Here is a 14,706-nt window from a genome sequence, read left to right on the forward strand (position 1 = left end):
CGGTGGTGCAGCGGTGGCATTGTTGCCTCACAGCAAGAGGTTCTCCCATTCGATTCTCGGCTGGAGTGCGGGGAGTGCCTTCTCTGTGGAGTCTGCATGTCCTCCCCATGGTTGGGTGGGCATTCGAAAGACATGCGTAAATGGGTGTGCATTCGCTGAAGGTTGAACGTCGAGCTGGCACCTCGGCGTTCGTAAAAATCTACTGCCAATTCATTAGTGGACCGGAGTTCCACTGTGGCACCCCCTAACCAGGAAAAGCCAAAACACAACAACAACTGACAGAATTTCAAGACTAGCAAAGGTAGAAAAAGTACAGCTGTGTACACTTACCTTAAATGTAGATGTTCGAGCGTATTTACTGTTGCAGTCATTACATTTGGGTTATCCTGCTGGCAGGTTGCCCTCAGTCGGCCTGAATTCCAAAGTCTTGGGTCCTGCGTCAGTTGCTATCGCCCCTTCCCTGACGTCAGGTCGTCAGGGGTATAGAAGATGCAGCCGACACCATTTTCTTCAGTTTTTCTTGCCCCAGATGTCAGGTGCCCCCAAAAGGGTAGGCTAAATATATGTAAATAAAACATACATGCACCAAAATAAACTTTACCTTCATCTACAAGCAAATGCACCACATAGGTTGTATAGATCAAACAAGTAAAGATAAGTTCCAGCAAAAATAAGGGGAATGGTGGGTGGGTAACCTGGACTGCAACAGCGAATACACTTGAACATTTACAGTTATGGCAAGTGTACACAACTGTACTATGTTCTTTGTGTTTCACTGTTGCAGTCATTGCATTTTGGTAGATTCCCAAAGCTATGGATCGGAGGATGGAACTAAATAGCATTAGGGGCAGCTATGAGGCCCTGCAGAACTGCAGTGGCAAAGCCTGCCCTGGATTTAGAGTAAAGTGGCAGATGGTAATGTCTAGAACCCATTTGTCCTGGGTAATAATGTGCCAGTTTCGAGAAAAAAGTGCTAGTTTTCCCCCTAAGTGTGCTGCCAGAAGGTATGTGCTTGGTACAGGCAGGGGGAAGTCATCGGGACTGTTTCCTGTATGGTTGTGATTTGTCCTCTCCGCTTTTGGAGGTAGAAGCACCCCATTGCTTAGACCTGTACCAACCTTGTGACTGGGATCTGCCTCTGGGGCATCTGGATCTGCCCCTTTGAGGTCTGTCTGACACTGGAAAGGACCAATTCTTTGTAGGCCAATGTCTGCTAAACCTAGGAGGCTGTACCTGTAAGAATTCCTTGACCGTTTGCATAGATTTAGCTTTGTCCTCCATTTTCTTTAACACCTCTTTTGCCTTAATACCAAGCAGGGTTGTTGTTGTTGTGTCTTTCGGCTTTTCCCAGTTATGCTGTAATGGAGCATCTAATAATTCTGCTTTGACATGATCAGGTAGATTTTGTTCCTTTAACCAAGCAGGCCTCCTAATGACAGAACCCGTAACAGCGGCCCTGCAGGTGGCCTCTAGAGAATCAAAACCACATTGCAAAGTATGCTTTCCAACTTGTTCAGCTGCATGCAATAAATCCTGCATTTCTTTGTTTTCTGCACATTCAGAATTTATCAACATTTTCTCTTTAAGCAGTGTCTTGATATATTGCTGATATTTGAGCATATGAAACTGGTAATTTAAGGCCCTTATAGCCAAGGTAGCAGATGTGTAAATCTTTTTTCCCCATCTGTCTAGTGCCCTAGAATCTCTGTCAGAGGGGGTAGGGTTTTTTGCAGTGGAATCCTTGACCCCCTTAGGACCCTGAGATATAGTTTCTGGGTCTGCAGCAGGGTTTTTGAAAAGGAATTTGTGAGAGTCAGGAACCCTGTAGTATCTGCCCGGCTTAACAGGAGCTGGAGGTAAGGAGTCAGGGGTCAGACTAGATTCTGAAAGCACATTATCTACAATGTCTAACACAGGTGGAATAGCTAGAGGCCTGTGTTGAGGTAGTAAAAGGAAGTCTCTGAGCCTTTTCTTAAATTCTGAAAAATCTTACTCTCCCAGTGGAAATGCTCCCTCATGGTATGCAAGGTTTCCCCAAAAGAGTAGTCCTCAGGAGAAGCTGAAGGAATAGATTCTTCAGCATCAGAATCCTCATAGGGAGGTAGAGAATATTTCTGATCAGAAGAGAAATCAGAAGAAATGGAAACCTGATCTGAAGATTCATAGTCTGTCTCTTGCCTAGGCTTCTTATCAGGAGGGGGATGGGAACCCCTGATCAAGCTAATTAAGTCTTTAGCCATTTTGAGCATCTGTTTTGTGGGCATGGAGGCCTGTCCATGAGGCTGTTGAACTTGTTTCATTGTCTTTAAAGGTGCTTTAGTCTTTGCCTTTGAAGCTGAAGTCATTTTAATGTTTAATTGTTTAGGTCTGAATACACCCTCAGAAGCCGACGCCTGCTCAGCAGCTCCGGACCCATCTGAGCGAATAGTCTCCAAGGCTCCAATACTTTGAGCTTCTAGCGGCCTTGCCGACTCCACGTGGGTGTCGGTAGTGGTCTGCGACTCTAAAATAGCGGACATCAGGGGCTGCGAAAGCACCTCACTGAAAACCGGCGAACCGGCGACTGGCTTAGGAGAAGCCTCGTCGGTTTTGGACCTCGGTAACCTGTCTTTTTCTGTTTCTTTGCATTTTTTGTGAACTCTGTTAGTTGGATGGCTATCCAACGACATTGTATAATTAAATCTTCGATCAAAATAGCTTAATGCAAAATCCTACCGATACTTAATAGTGCTTTGGTTAAATCTAGCACAAAACCGACAACAAGCTATGTCGTGGTCAGGGCCTAGTCAAGGAATACAGTAAGAATGAAAGTCCTTATGAGGTATTTGCTTCCCACAAGAAATACAATTATTAACTTTTTCTGACATCGGACTGGAGCAAGAAAAAAAAAGTTCCCCCAATGGGGTACTTCGCTTTTAATGAAGACTTTGGATCTGAAATTCGAACACGAAAATCTCAGGAGTCGGCCAACCGGCACTTGCGAACTGCTTCTGCTTCGGGCACCGCGCAGCAAGAAAGACTGAAGAAAATGGTGTCGGCTGCATCTTTTATACCCCTGACGACCTGACGGGAAGGGGCAACAGCAACCAACGCAGGACCCAAGACTTTGGAATACAGGCCGACTGAGGGCAACCTGCCAGCTGGATAACCCAAATGTAATGACTGCAACAGTGAAACACGAAGAACATCTATTACCTCAGAAATTATATTTTTTCAATAATATAACTTTGAATTTTATGAGAAAGTAGATATTCTTTTTGGAGAGAAGGCAAGATGTCATTCCTGTACACTCAATATGGGTACAAGACCCCACCATCTCTCTCTCTCTCTATAAACACCAACTCTGAGGTTGTTACAAACTCAGAGAAATGGAAAAAGGTGGGAAACAAACATAAAACTCACTTTCTCTGAATTCTTCCACTTCTCTGAGTTGGTGTTGATGACAGGAACCTGAGATGTTTCTCCAGCAACATCTTCAGACTTTGTCTTTGGAGTAGGACATTATAAATTGTTGGTTTCCAGTCAAAGACACTTAGCAATTGCGGTATCTAATTTTTTTTATGTGACAACAGACTTGGATGTCAATGACTCGTGTACTGTTGTAATTTTGAGGGATGATAATTCAGATAATTATAACATTAAGGTAGACTGTCATGAAAGAATGTCCCCAACCCAAGCTTTCAATACTTTTTTTCAGACAGTGAACTCATGTTATTCTTATGAACCATATTGTTGTGGCCATTGACTTCTTAGAGGAGAACAAATTCTTTCTAATCAGAAACTGGATATGGATCACTGCCTCATGAAGGCACATATCTATTTCAGTTCTAATAAGCTGCAGTGTGGTGATTTAGTCAGTGTAACCCAAGCTTTTGAATTCAAATTTATATAGGTGCCTAAACCTAAGCACTAGTACTGTAAAACTCATATAAATAATACAAACAGAATAAAGGCAATAAATACCGCACACTGAAAAATGTAACAAAAATCTAGCTAGGTAGAAAAACATAAAACAGTAAAATGTTATACAGCATATGGGGGATCCAGGTCATGGAGATCATAGGATCATAGGAGGTTACTAGGCTAATGGTCCTGGGGCCCTTACAAGCCTAGCCAAGAGTATATCCTACAAAAGACCTCAGTCAGCACCACCCATGTCAATGAAGGACAAAGGTGGAACCCCTGGGACAAATTTGTATTTTCCCATCCACTCATCAAGGTGGCACTTAAAGAGGGTCAGCGGCATGCTCTGTTTGACATGTATGGGAAGTCTATTCCAGAGATGGGGCAGCCTCTGGGAGAGACACCTGTCTCTCCAGCAGGTTTTGTCAATGTTGCATATTAGATTTAGGCCTTTCAAGCAGGTAAAGCACAAGGAGTTAGACTTACAGATATGGGGCATTTCTAGTAGGGCAGGGTCTGATATTGCCTTGTAGGTGAGACACAGACCACCTCCGAGCAATCTGTATGACACCGAGTAGAGCAATAGTGATTTAATCCTGTCCACATAGGACAGGTGTTGGAGGCCATGGATTCTCTTTCTGAGGTATTTCTGTGGCCTTTCCAGTTGGTGCAGGTGTTTGGAGAAGTACACACCAAACGGGGCATTATACTCAATTATAGGCCTAATGAGGGAGGAGTACAGAGAGGTAATAGCCTCCTTTTTTCTGGATGCAATCCCTTTACTTATGAGATAAACCAAGTAAAAGGCTTTTCTAACCACTGCTGTTACATGATGGTCGAATGTAAGATTGTTGTCAACCTGAGTACCCAGGTCCCTCACCACAGATTGTGTGCTTAGGTGGTTGCCATTGATGTGGTAATCAGTAGGGACTCTGTTTTTGCCGAATGGTATGATAATACATTTTTTTGCATTTAACTTAAGGCCATGACTTTGGCATTGTTCATTTGCTGCTGTGAGGCCCTCTTGGAGTATGTTAACATCATTTGTGAGGTCAGTGACAGCACCCAACTTACAGTCCTCTGCAAACTTGGTCAGCCACAGGCTCTTTGTCTTTGCCTGGACCTCCGAGAAGTAGATGCCAAACAGTAGGGGTCGGAAAACATATCCTTGGGGACCACCACTAGTGACAGGTCTGCTTTTGGAGGTGATGGTACCTATTTTGACCTTGTGGGTCCTGTTGGTGAGCCAGATGGCCACCCACCTGATGAGATAAGGATTTATGCCAAGTCGTGTTAGCTTTTCAATGATGCTTGAGTGGAGGATTGTGTCAAAGGCCTTTGCCAAGTCAAGGTAAGCTGTACATACTGACTTTCCCTCATCCAGGGCCTAGGTCATAGTCACAAAGAGGTCAAGCAGATTCAACAGGCAAGATCAGCCCCTGACGAATCTGAACTGAGTGGGGTCAAGTGCTTGGAGATTGCCTATGTCCTTGTTTATGAGATCCATAATAATGCGCTCCATGGCTTTACAGCTCAGACCTGTCAAGCTGATAGTTTCCCAGGTCAGCAGTGGCACCACCTTTGTGCAAGAGGATGACAATGGCAGTTCTCCACTTTGCTGGAATGAAGCCTGTAGTTAGGCTGTGGTGGAACAGGGTGCTAAATGGTGAAGCTAGGTCTTCCTGAAGATGGTGCAGAACACAGCCTGGGATACTATCAGGTCCCATGGAAGCTGTGTTCTTTGCCTTGGATAGGGCCTTTAACACTTGATCTATGGAGATGTGAGGTGTGGGACAAGTATTGAGGATGCCAAATGGCCCTTTGGGGAGGGATAAGGGGTGACATTTGCTCTGAACCTATCCGCTAGCAGGTTAGCTAAGTCAACAGGATCGGTGGAAAATGTACCATTAAGTACTAATTCGGAACTAACCTGGGCTTTACCATGGAGGTTCCTGACTTAACTGAATAAGGCTTTGTGGTTTCTCTTTGTTTTGGAGGCTAGTTTCAATTCATAATTGGCTTTGGAGGTGCTCACTAGTGATCTAATTTGCTTGTTGAAGCTGAGGAGGGAGTTTTTTCCAATTTGGAATTTGTTCCTTTTTACCCTTGGAAAACAGTTTCTTCCTTTCGTTGTAAAGCCTGTTAATAGAGGATGTCTACCAGACAGGCTTGTGTTTCATTGAGAAGCAGGTTTTAGTTCTGTTGGGTATGGCTGAGTCCATGCAGTTGTACAGGTGCTTGTATATTGCACTGGCGTACTGTTCAGCATACATACATGCATGCATACATACATACATACATACAAATATTTCAAGCATAGGCATAAATGCCCTTCCAGCTTGCCAATATACCAAAACACTTGTTCCCATAATGTGTCCAGGCTGTTCTTAGAAATATCTATACTAGTGCTTGCTTTAATGTAATTTGGTAGTCTGTTCCATGCATCAGCTACTGTGTCAGAGAATCAATTAGTACACTTCTCATTCCTACAGAATCTTCTACACAGGTTGTCTGATGATTCTCTGGTACTTTTTGATAATCTCAAACATTCCCAGAGGTAGCTGTCCCTAAATGCCCTACATACCTGAATAAGATCTTCTCTTAAGATATCTGTAAGAGACACTGTACAAGTTCAGATATTTTAGTCTTTCATAACTTAGATTTTCACATCCATGGATGCCCTTGGTATATTTCCACTGTACTCTTTCCAATTTACTCATGCTTGTCATCTTATAGGGTTTCCATATTGTTATTCCATTCTCAAGTTTGGGTCTAATGTAACTAACAAACAATGACTTCATTATTTTTAATTTCCTAGATTTTATAAATCTTTTTATACATCTACAGTTCTATAACTATCATTAACCAATTGGTTGATATTATTAGAAAAACACATAGCTACCTCTACCCATATACCCAGGTCCTTAAATGAGTCTACAGTTTCATTCATTGTGTGGTGTATTAAATATTCACCTTTCATAACTTCATAGGTGTGTACTAGGCTAATGGCCCTGCAGCCTTTACAAGTCTAGCCCATAGAAGTGCCCTGGCATTGTGCCGCCCGACGTTAGTTCCCAGTGCTCCATCAAGTAGAGCCACTGGAGTGATCCCCAGGGTGAACTTTCTATTTCCCTCCACTCATCAAGTTTTCTCTTGAAGAGGGCCAGTGAGATGCTCTGCTTGACATGTACGGGAAGTCTATTCCAGAGCATGGGCAGTCTCTGCATTATGAACCTGTCCCTTCAACATGTTCTGTTGATTGTGGTAATTAGGTTGAGGACTCTGAAGTGTGGTGTGTGGAGGGATTGGGATTTCTTTAGATGTAGCTTTTCTAACAGAGCTGGGTCAGACATGGCTTTGTAAGTCAAGCAGAGATTGCCTCTTAGAAGATGATATGAAACACAGAATAGCTAGAGTTATTTGAGTCTGTCCATGTAGGACATGTGTTTAAGGCCTAGGATCCTCTTTGTGAGATACTTTTGTGGCCTTTCCAGCTATTGCATGTGTCTAGTGAAGTACATGCCAAATGGGGCATTATACTCAATGATTGGTCTAATGATAGAAGAATAGAGAGAGATGATGACCTCTTTCTTCCTGTTTGCAAAACCCTTGGTAATGAGATGTGCCACACAGAAGGACTTTTTGACCACAGTGACAATGTGGTGGTGGAAGGAGAGGTTTCTGTCAAACTGTGTCCCCCGATCTCTTCAGTGTTCAGTGGGCTCCCATCGATGTGGTAATTAGTGGGAAATGAGTTTTCCCAAAGCAGATGACAATGCATTTTTGGCATTAAGCTTAAGGCCATGGTTTTGACAGCAGTCAATGGTCTCAGTGAGGTCTTTCTATATGATGTCTACATCACTTGGGGAGTTAATAATGGTTCCAAGCTTGCAGTCGTCTGTGAACTTGGTCAACCAGAGTCCCTCCATGTTGGCTTGGACTTCTGGGAAGTAGATGCTAACTAGGAGAGAAGCCAGAACTGATCCCTGTGGGACTCCACTCATGACTGGTCGGCAGTCTGACTTGGAGTCCACTACTTTCACACTGTGGATTCTATGTTAGTCAGATTGCAACCCACCTAGTGATATATGGCTTGATGCCTAGTTTGATGAGTTTATCAATAATTCGTGAGTGGGAAATGGTATCAAAGGCCTTGACCAGATTGAGGAAGGCTGTATGATCTGCCTTGCCCTCATCCACAGCTCTGGTGACTGACTCAGATAAGTCAACCAGGCTGAGTAGGCATGAGCTACCTTTCACAAAACCAAATTGCGTGGGATCTAGAGTTTGAAGATTCCCTCTATCCTTGTTAATTAGGTCCATGATGATGTGCTCCTTAGTCTTACATATCAGGCTTGTCAGACTAATGGGGCGATAATTCCCAGGGTTTGTAGTCACGTCCCCTTTATGGATAGGGACAAAACCTGAGGTAAGGCTGTGATTGAACAGGGCACACAGATGTGGTGCCAGTTCACTTTGTAGTTCATGTAGAACACATCCAAGGATATTGTCGGGTACCATGGAAGCTGTACTCTTGGCCTTGGACAATGCAGCTTTATCCTCTGCTTCAGTAATGCTGGGTGCCTGGCATTCTTCCGGTATTGTGATTGGTACTTTGGGGGGGGGGGGTAAATTTGGCACTGAAACTGTTGGCCAATATGTTGGCAATATCTATTGGCTCAGTACAGGAGGTACCATTGTGCAGTAACTCACAGCAAACCTGGGTATTGCCGTGTAGATTCTTGATATAACTATAGAAGGCTTTGTGGTTGTTTTGCTGCAATTCTATCTTCATAGCTGGCTTTAGAGGTTTTGATGAGGAATCTCAACTTTTTGTTGAGGCTAATGGAGTTTTTCCAATCTTGTGACTTCAACTTTTTCTGCAATAGCTTCTTCCTTCTGTTGTAGAGTTTATTAATGGCAGGGGGCCACCAAATTGGCTTCCTTTTTTGGAGGAGAGCATCTTGGTTCTGTTGGGTATGGCTAGTTCCATGCATTTATGTACGTGTTCGTACAGTGCATTGGTGTATGATTCAGCAGTCATCCATCTATTTTCCATTGACATGGGTGCCGTGAAGTTAGCCACCTTTGTTTTTAGGAGCCCAAAGTCAGCTTTGGAGAATTTTTTTATTAGTGGTTATCTTTGCGGGAGGTGTGGGTGATGTAAATTTCCATGGTGATTAGTTTGTAGTCAGATCTAACCAGGGAGGATCTGACTATTGGTGCAGAGCACTGGTTGCCCATGTTAGTAATAACCAGGTCAAGGATGTTGCTTCCTCTAGTGGGGGTAAGAATGAGCTGCTCCAGGGCATTGGAATTGATGAATTCCAGGAAGCATTGGGACAGTGTATTGGTGCATGAGTAGTTTTCCCAGTTGATGGAGGGGTAGTTGAAGTCACCTAGTATGAGAGTGTTGGGTTGGACTCTAATAGTTTCTAGGGTGCTTAGTAATGTGGAGTGAGAGTCAGTTTATGTCTCCCAAATCTCACATGCTTAGTTTTTGATGTATATATCAGCATATAATTCTCCTGTGCCCAAATGGTCAATCTAGTCAAGTTATTTTACAGACATGCCTTATCTGTAACACTTGTAATCAGTTTACCCAATTTCAGGTAGTCTGTGTATAGACTGTAGAACACCTCAGATGAAAAAGTAAGGTCTGAAAGATACAATCTAAACAAGTAAGGGCCTAGGATAGAGCCCTGCCAGATGCCCTGACTGTAATCAAGGATTTCACCTGTCCAGTTGCTGTATGATACTTGCCATGTCCTATTTGAAAGCCATCCAGCTATCCATCTTATCAAGATCATCAATTCAACATCAATATTTAGTTGTACTAATTTATTGATCAGTGTTTTGTGTATGACCCTGTCAATGCTGAAGTTAAGTCTAGAAGGGATAGAAGGTGGGAGTATACAGCAGTTGGTAGTGCCTAGCGCCTACCATCTGGCACTTCTAGCCATAGCCCATGATATTCCCTTTGCAGGTCATATGGGCATAAAACTACAAAGACGTATTATGCAGAACTTCTATTGGCCTGGGTTTTCCAGAGATGTAACAGGGTACTGTAGGACCTGTGAGCAGTGCCAAAAGGTAGGCAAGGCAGGAGATAATGTAAAAGCTCCTTTGATGCCTTTGCCTACATTTTGGCACTGCTCACAGGTCCTGTGAGCAGTGCCAAAAGGTAGGCAAGGCAGGAGACAAGGTGAAAGCTCCTTTGATGCCTTTGCCTGTGATTGAGGAGCCATTTCAGAGGGTAGCTATGGATATTGTGGGCTTCTGAGTACCCCAAGTTCCACAGGGAAAAAGTATATCCTAGTGGTAGTAGATTATGCTACAAGATACCCTGAGGCAGTAGCTTTGTCCTCCATTGAGGCGGAAAAGGTGGCAAAGGCTTTGTTAGAGATTTTCAGCAGGGTAGGTTTACCAAAAGAAATACTGACTGACATGCTGGCTTGTCTGTGGAAGTACTGTGGGGTGAAGCACCTGAAGACGACCCCCTACCATCCCTAGACTAATGGTCTTGTTGAGAGGTTAAACTCTACACTCAAGTCCATGCTGCAAGCATTTGCAGACCAGTTTAAGAGGGAGTAGGACAAATATTTGCTCCATCTGTTGTTTGCTTACAGAGAGGTTCCCCAGGAATTCATGTTTTTTTTTACCCTTTGAATTGCTGTATGGGCAAAGGGTGAGAGGACCTCTAGATTTAATTTGTGATGAGTGGAAAGGTAACTGTGAATCTCACAAGGAGTCTGTAGTAGCATATGTCCTAAACCTCAGGACAAGGCTCAGGGAATTCATGAGCTTGGCCCAGGAGAACCTGGCAAAAGCCCAACAAAAGAAAAAGGTCTGGTATGTCAGGAATGCTCAAGCTAGAGAGTATGCTGTGGGGCAGCAGGTAATGGTTCTCATTCCTGTCAGACACAACAAGCTGCAAGCAGCTTGGGAGGGACCCTACAAGGTGGTAAGGAAGGTCAGTGATTTTAACTGCATGGTAGAACTGCTAGGCAGGAGGCAGCGGCACAAATTGTACCATGTTAACATGATGAAACCTTACCATGATAGGGAGGCCCTTGTGTTGAATATTTGCAGTGGATAGCAGGAGGAGTCTGTGGGAGATCTGGTGACTGATCTCCTCAGTGAGGCTCGGATTGACACCTTAGTGGAAAGGGTAGCAACATTCCAGCAGCTATCTCCTACCCAGGTTTGAGAAATCCAAGCAGTGTTATAGGTGTTTGGGGACATGTTGACTGGGAAACCAGGGTTCACCCACCTGGTGCAGCACCAGGTGGATACAGGACCCGAAAGGCCTATTGGGCAGGCCCCTTACAGGGTGCCTAAGAGAGTCGAACAGACTCTGTGGGAAGAGATACAGGAAATATTGGAACTAGGGGGTAATTCAAGAGTCTAAGAGCCCCTGGTCCTCCCCAATGGTGCTGGTGCCAAAGAAGGATGGCAGCACCAGGTTCTGTGTGGACTACAGGAAATCAAATAGTCACACAAAGTCAGATGCTTACCCATGCCTAGGACAGATGAAGCCCTAGAGCAGCTGCGTGAGGCTGAGTATCTTACAACGGTTGATCTTACCAAGGGTTACTGGCAGGTGCCATTGACTCCCAGTGCTAGAGAGAGGTCAGCCTTTGTGACTCCTTTTGGCTTGTATGAGTTCACAAAGATGCCCTTTGGGATGAAAAATGCCCCAGCGACTTTCCAGAGGCTGGTAGATTATATCCTAGCAGGAGCAGGAGGGTTTGACCTTGCTTACCTAGATGATATTGCAATCTACAGCCACTCCTGGCAAGAGCACCTTCAACATCTCTGGGAGGTGCTGGGCAGACTACAGAGGGTAGGGTTGACCATTAATCCGAGCAAATGTCAGGTGGGTATGGCATAGGTCTCCTACCTGGGACATAGAGTGGGGAGTGGTAAGATCAGGCCAGAACCTGCCAGAGTGGAAGCCATTCAGGCATGGCCTGCACTTGTTACCAAAAAGCAGGTGAGGGCATTCTTAGGGACAGCAGGGTACTACAGAAAGTTCATCCTCAGTTATAGTACCACAGCTGCTGCCCTCACAGACTTGACTAGGATAAACAGGCCAGATAAGGTAGTGTGGACCCCAGCATGTGAGCAGGCATTCCAGAAGCTTAAAGAAGCTTTGGGAGGACCCCCTGTGTTAGCCAGTCCAGATTACAGCAACAACTTTGTTGTGCAGGTGGATGCTTTGAACCATGGGGTGGGGTCTGTACTTAGATTTCTTCAGAGTGAGAAGAGAACCCAGTGGTTTATCTCAGTCATAGGCTCCAATCCAGGGAGGAATGCTATGCAGCTGTTGAAAAGGAATGTCTAGCCATAGTGTGGGCACTGCAGAAACTTCAGCCTTACCTGTAGGGAAGGAAATTCACTGTAGTTACAGATCACAATTCATTAACATGGTTACATCAAGCCAGCCAACAAAATGCCAAGTTGCTAAGATGGAGCCTAGGGTTGCAAGCATACATGTCAGTGCAGCACCGCAGTGGGATTAACAATGCCAATGCAGATGGGCTCTCAAGACAGGGAATGGGGGAGAGATGCCCAGATAGACCTAACCCTCTCAAGCAATGTTTCTCAAGGGACACTTGAAAAACTAGTCTGAGATCTCCGGGGGGTGGGGGGGCATATGTGAAGGCTGCCAGCCTAGCTAGATAGAATTTTGTAAATAATTCTGTTATTGTAAATATTAATATGATCCACAGGCTTGTTTTTACAAATGTAAAAAAAACTGTTTATGTTCTGAGCTTCAAAAATGTAACCACGGTGCAACCTGCTGGAAGAAAGCTGATAAGTAAAGCATTGTAGGACTGTTTGATCTCAAGCTCAGACACAGGATATTTGGGCTGGAAATTCTTTCTATTGTCTTAACTTATGAGATAATTACTAAGGTTTTACATGTAAAGTGTCTTTTATTGCTGTGGTTTCCTGGCAGTTGCAAGTTAAAAGAAATGTTAAAATTTTGAGTTTCTGTTAGCCTGGTTACTAAAAGAGAAGTGATAAAAATTACGTAATCTGAGATGACTTAGAAGTACTGTGTATTATCAATTTAAGACTTTTCCAGAGAGAAAGACTGAGCATTTTATACCTTGTCTTGGCTCTAGTAAGAACATCCACTCATCAAGCACTTGCTTGCTCCGTATGTAAGTAGTATTTAGAAAAGTGATTTCTCTTAGAGTTAGATAGGAATTTAGCCAGATTAGTCTAGCTGTTTTCTATATTTATGTAAGACTATCCTACAATATTGTTTTAAAATTTCCTGTGATTTCTGAACTATTGATTAGCACTGTGTTGAATTTATGAGATTTGTCTTGTGTTTTTATTATTTACTATTAAATATTTTTAAACCTTTCAACTGTGGCTGTTTTGTGTAGAGATAATTTAAGCTCTAGAATACTTGCATGGATTTGGTGATACTGTCTAAGCCACTCCAATAGTCTTGCTGTTCGTCACACTTTTGGATAGCAGTAACATTACATAGTGAAAATGGTCACCCTAAGGGAAGAGCCTTATAGTAGCTGATAGTAGTGGTTGGTGGCAGTCGGTACTACCTTATAATACAAGACCATGTACAAACATGATAGTATTTGTAGATAAATCCAAAAAATAGTTGCTGGAACGAAACAAGGCTGTAGAAAATAAAACACATCCAGGTAGCGATGGGTCACATAAAACAATTTTATTGACGAACAGAGATAACAAAGGTAAGCGCTTTCACCCAGAGGCTTGGTCACATAAAATAATTTTATTGATGAACAGAGATAACAAAGGTAAGCACTTTCACCCAGAGGCAGCCTCTGGGTGAAAGCGCTTACTTTTGTTATCTCTGTTCATCAATAAAATTGTTTTATGTGACCCATCACTACCTGGATGTGTTTTACTTTCTACAGCCTTGTTTCATTCCAGCAACTATTTTTTGAATTTATCTTCATTTACAGATTGATTTTGGTTGCTGGAATGTTCACCCTGTGTGAGTACGATACCTGTGATGATAGTATTTGTGTTTGATAAATTATTTGAAAAATGATCAGTATTGAGAGAAGATAAATTCTTGTTTGTTAAGGTTTTGGTATATTACAATGTCACCTATTCAAGGTTAGGAGTTATGTATGAAATGTTTGGGGTGTTTACCAGGTATGTTTCTATTGGGTAGTCACTTTTATGTGAATGTGCAAATGTATTACAGATAGATAGTAATTTGTAATGGGAGGGGTTAGTTGTAATTACTATAGCGGATTGGGTGATTTTAACTCTGGTGGGTGTGGTTTGGTTAAGTTTAAATTATGGGTATCGGGGGATGGGATATGGGGGCAGGGTGGGGAGCAGAATGAGCCAGAGGGTAAATGGAGTGGGATGAACCAATATCCAAGCAAAGGCAAGCTTGTGTGTAAGAACAACAATCAGAATTGACCAATAACTGCTGTGAAGATGTAAGTCATTTCTTAACCATTTATCAGGTGGAAAACAGCATAACCTTGTATCTGTAGGCTATTGTGCTCTCAATTAAATTAACAAACACACACAGTATTTGATCAGTTATGGATACTACTTGCTAACAGAAGGGAATAAAAGAGAAATGGAAGGTGAGTGTGAGTGTGGGGGTGGCCTGCTTACAAGCCAAAGCAGAGTGCTCTCCAGGGGATAATGAATATTAGCTCAAACAGGTAGACACATACACAGAGCTAACTTTAGCTGTTTATGTTTGCAGACAGTTCAGACCCGGACTGTGCTTTTCATATAACAGTGTATCCACTGGTCGGGTTAAAGATAAAG

At 43.2% G+C, this 14,706-nt stretch overlaps 1 protein-coding gene across 1 annotated transcript in view; it reads right to left on the bottom strand.

Moving 5' to 3' along the window:
* The window catches only part of LOC122804575 (tumor necrosis factor alpha-induced protein 2-like), a 572,021-nt gene that overhangs the window by 227,183 nt on the left and 330,132 nt on the right, over positions 1-14,706 (bottom strand). The window lies entirely within an intron of this gene.

Source organism: Protopterus annectens, chromosome 6.part0, assembly GCF_019279795.1.
Source record: "Protopterus annectens isolate FY-2018-M chromosome 6.part0, PAN1.0, whole genome shotgun sequence".
Taxonomy (NCBI): Eukaryota; Metazoa; Chordata; order Ceratodontiformes; family Protopteridae; genus Protopterus; species Protopterus annectens.